The sequence below is a fragment of the Lissotriton helveticus genome, chromosome 9 (assembly GCF_964261635.1).
Source record: "Lissotriton helveticus chromosome 9, aLisHel1.1, whole genome shotgun sequence".
Lineage (NCBI taxonomy): Eukaryota > Metazoa > Chordata > Amphibia > Caudata > Salamandridae > Lissotriton > Lissotriton helveticus.
Genome location: NC_136070.1, coordinates 1,145,653,919 through 1,145,667,666, shown reverse-complemented (window position 1 = coordinate 1,145,667,666; position 13,748 = coordinate 1,145,653,919). Strand labels below are relative to the sequence as shown.

Genomic DNA, 13,748 nt, shown 5'->3' with positions numbered 1-13,748 from the left:
AACACAATTGATGGGATGTCAGCGAAGATGGGTGACTATTAACAGTTTGTACTAATCCCAACAGAGCGCAAAACTGCAAACCATACTGCATGCCGGGACACCTCCGGTTGAGGTAACTGATCGCGCTTTATAAAAGGCTGTATTATTATTATTATTATTCATGCACTAAGCAGTGCAACAGCCTCCAGAATGTGATAATTGTAAGACAATCATAAGAACAATATTTTGCCAACTGTTAAACACATGTACAGGACAGCTTGCGTTATATTTTCGCACTTTTCTGCTGCAACATCCTTTGCCCTCATAACCCACTGTAGCAACTGCTAGATTGTTCATCAGGATATTAATGACTGAGGTTATTTTATTGCCGAGCTATGACACACACATATGTGCCAGACTCCTGTGTAAGAAGGGACCTTCATAGGTTAGTAGCAGAGGCTACTTTTCTCCATGCTTGAAAGTGCCTTTATTCAATTAATGGGACAAGAAAATGAGATGTCCATGGTCATAATTGAAGAAAGGACCCCACCCCTTGTGGTTCCTGTGCTGGAGGGGGCTGGTGGTGAACAATGGTGGGTGTGGCAGAATCCAGAACACTGCTTCAATGTTTCCTATTTACCATAAAGTTCAAGTTCAAGTTCAAGTTCTGGTATTTGTATAGCGCACTACTCACCCGGAGGGTCTCAAGGCGCTCGAGGAAGGTGTTCATTATTTGTCGAATAGCCAGGTCTTAAGTTCTTTTCTGAAGGAGATGTGGTTTTGAGTAAGGCGGAGGTGAGTGGGGAGTGAGTTCCAAGTCTTGGCAGCAAGGAAGGAGAATGATCTGCCACCCATGGTGGATTTTCGGATGCGCGGGACTGCGGCGAGGGCTTGATTGGACGATCTTAGTTGGCGGGTGGGTTTGTAGAAGGACAGTCGGGTGTTGAGGCATTCGGGTCCTAGATTGTAGAGGGCTTTGTGTGCATGGGTGAGAAGGCGGAAAGTAATTCTTTTGTTTACGGGAAGCCAGTGGAGGTTTTTTAAGTGTCCGGTGATGTGATCTTGGCGAGGGATGTCTAATATGAGTCTCGCTGATGCGTTTTGGATGCGTTGGAGTTTTTTCTGTAATTTTGTTGTGATTCCGGCGTAGAGGGTGTTCCCATAATCCAGTCGACTCGTGACCAGTGCGTGGGTGACAGTCTTCCTTGTTTCGAGGGGGATCCAGCGGAAGATTTTTTTGAGAATGCGGAGTGCGTTGAAGCAGGAGGATGAGACTGCGTTGACTTGTCTGGACATCGAGAGAGAGGAGTCTAGGATGAAGCCCAGGTTACGTGCATGGTCTGTGGGAGTGGGTGCTGTGCCCAAAGCGGAGGGCCACCAAGAGTCGTCCCAGGCAGAGGGGGAAGGTCCTAGGATGAGCACCTCGGTTTTGTCTGAGTTGAGTTTTAGGCGGCTATGTTTCATCCATTCGGCTACTTCTTTCATGCCTTCGTGAAGATTGGTTTTGGCGGTGTTGGGGTCTTTGGTGAGGGAAAGTATTAACTGGGTGTCGTCGGCGTAAGAGATGATGTTGAGGTTGTGTTGACGTGCGATGGAGGCAAGAGGACTCATGTAAACGTTGAAGAGGGTGGGACTGAGTGAAGATCCTTGTGGTACGCCACAGATGACTTCCGTGGCCTCTGAGTTGAATGGGGGAAGTCGAACTCTTTGAGTTCTCCCAGCGAGGAATGAGATGATCCAGTCCAAGGCTTTTCCTTGTATGCCGATGTTGCTGAGGCTTTGTATGAGGGTGCTGTGGCAGACTGTGTCGAAGGCGGCGGAGAGGTCGAGTAGGATGAGGGCCACAGTTTCTCCGTTGTCTAGTAGTGTTCGGATGTCGTCGGTCGCTGCGATGAGGGCGGTTTCAGTGCTGTGTTTGGCTCGAAATCCGGATTGAGACGGATCGAGGGAATTGTTGGATTCAAGGAAGGCGGCTAGTTGGCTATTGACGGCTTTCTCAATGACTTTGGCCGGGAATGGGAGGAGGGATATGGGTCGGTAGTTTTTGAGTTCCGAGGGGTCTGCAGTGGGTTTCTTCAGAAGGGCGCTGAGTTTGGCGTGTTTCCAGCTATCTGGAAAGGTGGCAGAGTTGAACGAGCAGTTGATGACGTCACGGAGATGGGGTGCGATGATGGAGTCGGCCTTGTTGAAGATGTAGTGGGGGCAGGGGTCGGTTGGCGAGCCAGAGTGGATTGAGTTCATTAGGCGGGTGGTGTCTTCAGTGGTGATTGGGTTCCAGTTGCTAAGGATGTTAGTTGGCGAAGTAGGATCGGAGGGGGGTGGGGGGGGGCAGATCGCTGGGGGTGTTCTCGAAGCTGTTGTGGATGTCGGCAATTTTGTTGTAGAAGAATGAGGACAGCGCATCGCAGAGGTCTTGGGAGGGGGTGATGTCGTTAGATGCAGCGGTGGGGTTGGTGAATTCTTTGACGATGTTGAAGAGTTCCTTGCTGTTGTGAGAGTTGTTGTCGAGACGATCCTTGAATGCTGATTTTTTGGCGGATCGAATCAGTTGGTGGTGTTTGCAGGTGGCTGCCTTGAGGGTGGCCATGTTGCCAGTGGTTGGGTTTTTTGCTCCATGTTTTCTCCAGGGTGCGGCGTAGCTTCTTGGATTTTTTAAGGTCATCGTTGAACCAGGGAGCCTTTTTGCTGGCTGATTTGATCTGGTGCTTTTTCAGGGGTGCTAATTCGTCAGCACTGTGGGTGATCCATTGCTTGAGATTGGTGGCCGCTTGGTTTGGGTCCAGTGAGAGGGAGGGAGGGTTTTGGTTTAGTGATGTGAGGAGTTGGTCGGAGGTGATTTTGTTCCAGTTTCTCCGAGGAATAGGTTGTGGGCGGTTGTGGTTCAGGGTGGTTATAAGGCCTGCACTGCACACCAGCATCATTAATGACCGCATCAAAATATGCTATTTCCAGAGCCCCTGATAAATGTTGTATTTTGTTACCTCAAATGCAGTCCAAGGGACCCTTTTCCCTGTACCAGGGCCCATGGCACTCTTGCTACGTTACTGGCACCCTCATTGGGCCCAATCCTCATCCACACCACGTAAGATGCACATAAGAATCTGGGACTCGGTATTCTGTCCAAACCAAGGAGTATATTACACTGCCACGAATTAAAGCTAATATATGCCTATCGTAAGGCCAGTCTGAGGTTATTGAATAACAAATAAATACAAGCCTAGCCCTTCTTTGCTTCAACATAATTGACAACTATCAGCCCATCTCCTTGCTTCCTGGAATTAGTAAGTTGGCCGAAAAACATGTCAATTCGGTTCTGTCTTCATTTTTAGAAGACAATAAGTGTCTGCACCCTTCTCAGACAGGCTTTAGATGCCAACAGGGCACTGAGACGGCCCTCATAGTAGTAATAAAAGAGAGCAGGAAGATCATGGATGACGGAGGCTGCGCTGCTCTAATATTGTTGGATCTTAGCGCAGCCTTCAACACTGTCAATCATCAACTTATGATTCAGAGACTTAAGGAGGTCGGTGTAGCAGTAACTGCACTGCAATGGTTTTAGTCCTTTCTTGACAATGGCTGCTTCTGCGTCTATGAAGGCGAAGCTGCATCAGAGTATATCTCTCTGCAGTGAGGAGTCCCCCAGGATTATCACTAAGTCCCACCATGTTTAATATTTACATGAGTTCATTAGCTGAATTGGTATATCCTTGTGGGATCCAAATCGTCACTTACGCCGACAATACGCAGCTAGTGGTCTCCCTTAGTTAGAAGGATAAGTCAGAGCCTGGTCTTATATCATGCCTGGGGAAGATCTCTGCATGGATGGATGAGTCATTCTTGAACCTAAATGGAGCTAAAACAGAACTAATGCTTCTTGGGCATACTGTCCCTGTCAGCATTGATTCTTCATGGCCTAGTTGTCTGGGCCCCCACCTGCCCCAAAAAATAAGATCTAGAGTCTGGGAATCTGGCTCGATTGTGAGCTTGATTTAAAAGAACAGGCTCATAAAGTCGCAGCTAGTTGCTTAGACTAATAAGGATGATAAGGAAGATACTTCCTCTTCTTTCTTTTGACGCCAGACGGGTGCTAGTCCAGGCGCTGATACTCTTGCGACTGGACCATGCAAACGCAGTGTACCTTGGTGCTCCCCAGGGAACTACCAACAGACTACAAATTGTTCAGAACTGTGCTGCCCGCCTACTATTCAACATCCCGAAACGCAGTTCGGCTAGACCAGCCCTTATAGGACTGCATTGGCTTCCCATTCAAGCCAGAATTAGTTTTAAGGCGATGTGCATCGTTCACAAAGCCATCTCTGGAAAAGGCTCCCCTCTGATCCAGGTGATGGTTCAACTCTATCACCCTAACAGTTTGTTGAGATCTAAGCACAAACACTTACTCGTAGTGCCTCTGATTAAGCATGTTCGAACAGGAGGTCGACGGTTTTCATACAATGCAGCCAAACTATGGAACAGGATTCCTGAGCATATTCACTTGGAACCCAATTACCTCAGTTTCAGGAAACAGCTGAAAACCTTCCTTTTCTCCTGAGATGTGGTTGATGAGTGAGGCGTCACACTAAGGCACTGGGATGCCCTTGGGTAGCCATGCCCTATACAAGTGCATAATTATTCAATCATCCTGCAATTTCTATTAGTCAGATATTACATTTCACAAAGTGATAACCTGGTTTGCTGTAGCAATTTATTTGTCCATCTATGCTGCTATATGTCTGAACAATTTTTAAGGAATGAATGGAAATGTAAACCAAAGAAGCTTCACAAAGCATTGGCTACTGATGCAGTCTTTGATTTTACATGTTTGATTGATCAGATTTTGACAAAAAGTCCCTCTGGATAATACAATTTGCAAAAGAAAGAGATTTTGGAAATTGTATTGCAAAAAAGATCATGCTTGTTAACACCACCAGGTATTACAGGCAGGTCAGCTACACTGCAGGACCACACTGGTCCTCTCATTACGAGTGGCCTTTTTACCACGATTTGTGTGCATCGCTTGAGTTTCACTCAGAAACAACACCTGCTAAAAGTTGGTGGAGTCTTCCAGTGACACACCAGGAGTGACTGAGGAATACCCAGAGGACTCAGGGCCAAATTTAAAGGTTACTCTTATTTCTAAGAGTACCCTAAAGCAGTAACACATAATATCTGGGAACTCCGCCTGTAAGGAAACCTATTGTATTTGTAACTCTGGGGGAGGAGTTGCTGGGTACTTGGGCAGTTTGGTTAAGTACACAGATTATTTTACTAGACTTACTCCTGGATTTTTTACAGCACCCAATTCATGTGAGTAGGTAATGTTGAAATATGGTTTTGCAAATGGCACTTTGCAATCCTTGAATAACTTTGCATGTGCAAGTAACTTACCCAAAAAACATTGGGAACACTTGGGGTTCACCCTAATCCCAATGAAAACCTAATGACCCCTCTCCTGGGCAGGCAAACCAGACATTCTCATCCTAACTTCAAATTTATGAATGCAGACAATTACGCATGGTTCTAAGTTGCTTGCAGTCATTTAAGCTCCATAAGTAGGCATATATATCCTTAGACCTGGATTCTGCAGCCCAGATTTTGAAGGGGTTGCTGGACTAAAAAAGAAACTCACCGGCCCACTGCAGCTGCTGCTGTCGAAAAGAATCAAAAGAAGGTGCAATGTGTGTGGCTGGAGAACTATAATAGCTGCCACCCATTCACACATTGATCTAACTTCCATTCCAGTCTTTACAGGAAATTGCAGCACAGAACAGAAGATTAAGTGTGTGTCTTGATCTGACACTACCACACATTTATATGTTTTAGTACAGTAGTTGCAGGGGGCACTTTTTCCTCTTAAGAATGGCTTAAAATGCCTTTTATCCATTTAAGGATGCAAAGGCTACAATGGGTTGGCTGCATGTATTTTGAGTGTATCACAAGAAGTGGGTCCAGGTTCACTGGATCCACATTAGTAAAACTTTCCAAGCACATATGGACAACCATCTTAGCCAGTGCATCCCTAAACACATGAAAAGCATTTTAAGTCAAGCTCAGTAAGCTTTGAATTTCTTCATGATGAACATGATGACCAGTCAGACTACAATTTCTGAGCTAGTTAGGAAACCAGCTCTTACTGTTTCTAGACCTGTGGAGAAGTACAACGCTATCCATGATAATAAGAGCCACAGAGAGGCATGCTCACCTTAGTGACTGATAAAGAAGAAGCTATTAAGTAAGATGTGGGAGTCATCAGAGAAGGCAGCACATCGAGATACAGTAGAAGAGGGCCTAGTGACAGGGCCCACACTCCTACGGATGCTTTAGAGGATCAAATTCACACTAGAAGTAATGCTCCAATTATGGCAAGGAGAACCACTTCACTGGGATACATTGCAGGAAAAAGAACAGCAATAATTCTAGACCCGAAATAAGTGAGCATCCCTTGCATAACTGTCCCAGTCCTAAAATCAAGGAGGCCTCAGATGACAGTATCTCTGACAATGAGGTGCATGCAATCCTCACAAAATGGGAAACCTAAGAAACTAGAAGTACCCCATGAGATGCGACATCATGATTTAAGGTCAGAAAATAGCGTCCCTCATCAAAGCAACTCATGACCATTTAACAATTATTTATGTCCCCAACCAACGCTCATCAAATGAAGGATCTGAATTTCTAGTTGCTGACATCAAGATCCACTGTAAAATGATTGACCTGATTGATAGGCCAGGGAGGCCACCAGGTATTAGAAATGTGTATGGTATACACGTAGACAGTGGGACACTGATCATCTGTGGCATTGAGTAAGATCCCATCTTCATAAACTTTGCCATGAGTCTAAGCCAGGGTGAGGTGGCCAATACGGTGAAAGATTTAGAGGACGCATTTAAAGGGATGGGTAAACTAAATGCAAACAAATACATTTTCATGGTAATGACAATATTCAATTCATGGTTCTTAGATATCACCAAAGCATCACATTACCCCGGATAATGCATCTGTAGCAAACAACCATGGTGCTATTGTGGCAATTAAAATGCTGTTATCTGGGGAAATTAGTGACCCAATCCCTACACAGGAAGGACATTCAGAGTATGAGATATGCCTACTTGTGATATGCGATTTGTGTGTAGCTGTTAAAATACGGATGTGGGAAAATGAAAGCAAGACTATTTTAACCCAAAGGCAACGCCAGAAATGATAGAAAAATGTCACGATTGGGCAACATTTCCACACAAATTCAAAATGTGAGCCAACTTAAATACCAAGTTATGCAGAAGACAGACAAAAAAACCTGACAGAGACAGTAATAAACTCCTTCTCCAAAGACAGTCTTTTTAAAAAAATAAAAACCTTATGCAGTCAACACACAAAAGGAGTCAATGACCATATGGAGGTGTCCTGCTCTATATGATCTGTAAGCATCTAAGACTTTTCATTGTGTATACAATGGTGTAAATATCAATTTGTTTACCAAATGCAGCAATATCCTGTTTGTCTTTGAGGCCAACACCCAAATGTACAAGTACCTTGTTTTGTTACTTACCTCACATCAACAAAGTATTACTGTGATTAAAAGCATATTTACGCATTGTTGGACCTGGCCTTTTCTGTAGGGTCACCCCCGGTTTTTGCCTTCTTCTGCCTTTCTTTGCTGAACACATTTTTGTTGCACTTTCTCTCTGTTAAGCAGTGGCAAAGTACTGATGCTCTCTCCTTTAACATGGTAGCATTGGCCTATACTTGATGTGTACATTTAATTTACTTGTAGGTCACTGGTATATGATTCTATATGTATCTAGAGCATGTAAATTAAATGATACAGGTAGGCTGCATAACTCATTGTGCCACCGTACAGAAAACCATGTCTCAGCCCTGCCATTGCAGACTGTAGTTCAGTTTTAAATTGCCCTTTCGAGGCCTAAAGATTCCTTTTTAGTACTTATAAGTCACTCCAAATGTAGGCCCTAAATTTCCAAAGGGGGGATGCATTGTATTTAAAAAAGGTGGACTTGTACTTAAGTTTTATATATCCTGGAAATCAAAACCCTCCAAATTCATTTTTCACTGTAGCTACCCAAGGAAAACCAATGGATTGCAGTATAACTCCATATAGAGCATAACTTAATTTTGGTACTAGCTAGAAAAATGATTCAAGGTCTCACTGGAAAGGAAATTTAAAATCCAACCTAATTGTCAAGTTGGATTTTAAATTAATATTTTGAAAATGTACTTTTAGAAAGTTTGCATTTTCCTGTCTAAGCGAAATATGCCTTTCTACCATTGCCCAGGGTGACCTGATGGTTAGTGGTTTTACTGTGGTGTGTTGAGTAATCCTGCAAGCTAGTGGACAAAGGGACTGGGTGTGGAGAGGTTAGCGTCTTCCTGACAGGATGGCTGGGGTGGAGCTATGCCCCTTTCCTGATTGCATTGCACTTCAAAGGGTAGGCTGGGGCCGGTGCCCAACTTTTCCTGACTTCTGAAGATGCCTACCCTGTCACTGGCAGATGCAGTTCACACCTGGGCCAGCCTGCCCTTTGTTTCACTAGCAAGGCTGGAGCTGAACCCAGAGGAGAAGAAGAAACTGACAAGAACCAGTTTTAAAGTTCGACAAAGGGGTGTTTCCCTCCAACAGGCTGGCACTGGGCATAAAAGTGGTACTATAGGAACCTGAAACCAGAACACTCCTGGACCTGTGAAGACCAAGAAGGACTACCGTGCAGCCTGAAGCTGGAAAGAAGGCTGGACATTACTATCTTGAACCCAGGACCCCTGAAATTACTCCTATGGTCAGTTGGCTGACCTCCTGTGTGAAGACCAGTGGCACAACAAGCTTCCAGAAGCCTTTTCTGCTTTCCCTCTTACCAGACCCAACAGGACCTGTCCTGGTCCCCATTGCCGGCCTCTGTGGGAGTGAGTCCTAACCCCCCAGTGCTCTCTTTAAGGCCCATGACTCTTGGCTGGAGTCGGAGTGTACTTCTCTGTGCTAAACTGAAGGTTCACCGGATCCAATGCAGAGCGATGCAGAGCCCCGCAGAGCAGCACATCTCATAGCCAAAGGCTTCACAGGATTCCACTTTGAGCAACACAGAACCCCACGCACCCGTGCTTGGCAATTCCTAACAGGGAACCTCACCAGAGCAAATGCAGATCCACACTGCACAGCTCCTTGCACAGGACTTCACCGGATCCAGCAGCAACTGAAACAGAGCCCCACAGCACCTGACCAAAAGCCTCACTGAAACAAATGCCTAGCAACGTAGGACAATATAGAGCCTTGCAGCGTCGAACTTCACAGTCCTTGCGTCGAAGCCAGAAGGTAAAGATTTCCATCAGGATGAACTTGGTCCTGTACCCAGCTTGTGCTCTATCATGGTTGGTCTGAACTTGTGATTTTGTGCTGGTCCGGCGCAACCATATCCCGTAGTTAGTGCTTCTCACCTTTTAGTGTTATTTTTACCTACAAATTTTAAAACTCATTACTCTGGTTCTACTGAATGAATCATTGAAATTTTGGTGTCATTGTATCTATTAAAATGTACTAAGGTTTGGGATTTTTCTCGTGTTGTATTTTACTTATTTTTGTTGTTCGTACTTTATACATTGCCTCTAAGTTAAGCCTGACTGCTTCATGCCAAGCTATCAGGGGGTTAAATAATGGTTAATTTGGTGACTTTCGAGGTTCACCCAGACCAGGATTTTGATCAAGGGTGGCTCCTCTGCCATTGGCGGAGGAGTGTCGCTCAACTCATCAGAGTCAGTCACATAAAAATAAAATGATAATGAAACAATATTTTATGTTTCTGTGACTGGCTCTGACATGTATGTGGAGGGCAATGAGAGGGAGGAGTGGTGAGCACTTAGAAGTGCGCATGTCAGTTTGGTCGGCTGTCTTAGTCCGGCCAAACAGACATGCACACTTAAATTTCTTCAACACAGCTGTGTTGCACAGCCGGGTTGGAGAACAGCTGCAGCCTCCCAGGCACTGTCTGAGCGGCAGATCAGGCTGCTCAGACCAATACTGGCGCTGCTCTCATAACATGAGAGCAGCGTCTGGATTGGCTGGGGAGCCTGTGCTTTCCTCAGAAACTGCTGGGAGAGAATCACTGAGGGGGCCATCGGTGTTGGAGGCAGCGGTATTGAAAGGTACATTTTTTAAAATTATTATTTTCCCCTTAATCCCCCCCCACCCTCCCCCTCCAACTGTCCCCTGCCTCCCCACTTTCATTGTGTGGCCACTGTCACTGATTTTGATTATTATTTACGGTGGGTTCTCATTCCCTTCAACCAATAATGCATTTCTTACATTGTTTATGGAGGCTATCATAGTCCAGTGAAATACTTTATTGCTTCTTTTCAGGCAGGAGTGACAGATGTAACCCCCTGTCATAGAATCTCAAAATTACAATGATTGGCCTAACTAAGGGGGCCAGAGTCCCTGTTGCTGTTTCTACTGGATGAATGTTAAGGCTCATGCCGTATCTCTCAAGGCAGCATCACTGTTGCTTCTTCCACTGTAGAAAGGTCTGAGTTCCTACCACATCTCACAATGCTGGAGGCAATGCAAATTTGCTGCTTCTCCTGTAGAAACGTAGGTGCCTAAAACGTACCTCAGAAAGCAGAAGGCTGCGTCACATCTGCTCCTTTGCAATGCTGGAAGGTTGGTGGGCCTGGAGAATATCGGAGGCCTGGGAAGGGTTGTATTTCTTGCATTGAGGCAGGTGTGACTAGAGTCACTTCCTGCCGTATGATCGCAAACAATAAACACGGATTGACAAAACTTAAATGTATGGCTGATAAATGAAAAAAAAAAACATGCATGCATTTGCATATCAAAACCAGACAGTTTGGCTTATCTACAAGTTTTAATGGGTTTCTTTGCCTTTATTGTGCGGTTTGTTAATGCTGACGATTTTTATATGTTGGTTTTTAATTGTCTTTTACTCAGAAGAATTCTATTTTTGTGCAGTGTGATTACTCTTCTGACAATAAACACCGATCACAACATCCAAATCATTACTAGATACTTTTCTGGTATTTATTTGTGTGTGCACACAGAGGACTCATTGTGTGTGTTAAGTACATAACAAGGTTAAATAAGAGACATGAACTCAGTTGACAGTCCCTGTCCTCCTTTGTGTGACTAACTTGAAGAGACCCAACCAACATATCCAACTTAACCTTGATCAGAACTTTAATTCCGTGGTTTTAAAAAGCCTTTCATGTTTTAAAGTAAACACGCATCCACCAAGAAGGCACATTCAACCCTCGTGGAAAGACAGCAGGGATTTTTGTGATGTCTTTACATTCTAAAGGTTTTAGGCAATGCTCTTTTAGAGTGAAATGAAAATCCCTGATTGACTGGTAATAGGCACTGAGGCTTAACAGCAATCTGTAGCTGTAAAACTGCAATATTAAAGCTCTCCTCTCAAAATATTTTAGCAAGATGGTATTAGGAAAGTATGCTTTGATCAGTCATCTGGATGATGTTAACATTGAATCTTTCATGAATGTGCTTTACATGAAGGGGACCAATCCGACATTTTGCTAAGGGAGATGAAGATAATGACATAATACTGTGATGCTACATTTGCTAAACATTTTTTTTTCTGTTCAGCTTCAGACAAAAAATTCAGGAAAGTTTCCGTGATCTTTAAGCCGCTTGTCTCCTTTAGGTACAATGCAAGGCATTATATGTTGAAGCTATTTTTTTCGAGGACAGATCGTAAAGTGGTTTTGTATAGGAGAAGTCTGTAATAATGCTCGAGGCTGTGAGAGTCTGGAGTATCAAGGGCTGGCTTCCTTATTAAATCATTGTGGGCGAAATGTATACATGCTCTTAGCTCCCGTGGCTGCACACAGCTTCAAACAGCCCTGCTGGACTGGGGGTGGGGAAGTATGCGCAGACGCGAAACATGACTTTATAAGGTATTCCAGAGAGGAAGACGCTATGTTAATTGCTAATAAATGCTCGGTGAGGATGAGGTAGTGGCATATCTCAATGGACGTGCCTTTGCAATCCGCATAAGTCGTACACTTTGCAGATGATCTTGCAAAGGCTGTCCTTAACTTGTAAAACAATAAGTGCCAGGGCCCAAAGTTATGCTCAGAAGTCTGTGGCAGGCACCACTGAAGACGCGTGCCAAACACCAAGGCTAAAGTCTTGGCATCCGCCCACCAGGCACCTGCCTCCCTGGCTCTCGCCACCGTCCCCTGAATCCATCGTACTCGAACTGGAGGGCGTGCCTTCTCCCACCTCGCCGCTAAGGCCTGGAACGACCTCCCCATCCACATCTGATCCTTTTCCTCCCACGCCAAATTCAGGAGCAGCCTCAAGACCTGGATAGTCTAATAGTCTCTCCCTATGCAGGGCCTAGATACAGGGCCGGACTGACCGTAGCGGGCACCGGGCATTTCCCCGGTGGGCCGCCGGGGTTGAGGGACGGTTTTGGGCCCCTGTGGGCCAATTTTGTTACAGGGCCGCTTTTGCAGCATAGCTACAATATCGGCCACTGTAACGAAATCAGCCAAAACCGGCTATGGCAAACAGCTCGGCGGCACCCCCGGGGAATACCCCACTGGGTGATTAGTGCACTTTACAAATACTGACTGATTGATGCTACCCTATGCCTCTTAAATCTACCACAAGACACTCCTTGCCCCTTTATCCCACTCTTGCAGGTTCTGCTTTCTCCCTTTGTCACTGTTTTCCTGTCTTTCTCGTCCTCTTTCTTTTTACCCTTGACTATTTTCCCTATGTTGCTCGGGATCAAAGTCTGCCAGTCCCCAAAAATAAGTGCCTTTTGAGGCCCACCTACGACCACTGGGTCAAAATAAGTACTGTGCAAAGGAAGAGAATAATGTCCTGCAGCACATAGGCAAAAATGTTCTCCATTGCGTATGACAAGGGTGGCCAGTGTAGGTCCAGGAGGGCCAGATCAGTGCCTAATTTTCATGATTACTACTTATTATATAACTCCCAAATGTTTCCAGCTGACGTAAGCTGCTAGTAAGATGCAAAAATGGCAGGTGAGAACCGGGCACAGTTACTGTTCCCCAATGCATTATACATATAGCAGAAATGATAGCACACTCATTTTCATTGTCGGACATGTTCTAAACCAAAGCTTTAGAGGGAATTTGCTAGAGAAAGGAAGATCTAGACAATCAATGCTCTTGGCAAAGCAGAGCATTAACTTTCAAACGCAAACGGGGGACCAAAAGCAAACAAAGTCAAAATGAATTTAGAATTGTAGCGTCAAAAAAAAGTTAGTTCTGTACACTGCTAATGTCAATTGATAGCCAAATGATTGACTTGACAGTTTTCACTAGGTAACTAGCCTGATAAACGCTTTGAATAATCACTAATAGCCTCTTTTAGAGCCTGGTGGGTGGTCCAACATTGCAGCTGAGGCCGTGGTCCCTGCTTGCCAGGCAGATGGCCACCACTCTACTCAGAAACCCCTGAATATGGATGCACTGCAGAGGCAACAACAAAGGCTGTTAACTTTGCTGGGTGGGCATCATATTGGCTGTGCCCAGTTAACAGACAACAAATGGCCCTAGTTTGAATGGACTTTTTTTTCAATGAGTGGTCACAGGTTCGATTCAGCGTTTTCCCTGCCCAGGACTGCCATTCCTTGCTTTGCATGGCAGTTCCAGGTAGGGAAATCCATTGATGGTCACCCCACCCTGAACAGAGTAGGCCGACTGGCATGCTCTGGTGGTGGTGGGGCCACCAAATCAAGAGTTTCTATTGGCAGAGCCTG

At 45.1% G+C, this 13,748-nt stretch overlaps 1 protein-coding gene across 1 annotated transcript in view; it reads right to left on the bottom strand.

The window, feature by feature from the left end:
• Positions 1-13,748, bottom strand: part of ERC2 (ELKS/RAB6-interacting/CAST family member 2) — a 2,322,684-nt gene that overhangs the window by 405,508 nt on the left and 1,903,428 nt on the right. The gene's annotated exons all lie outside the window — the stretch shown is intronic.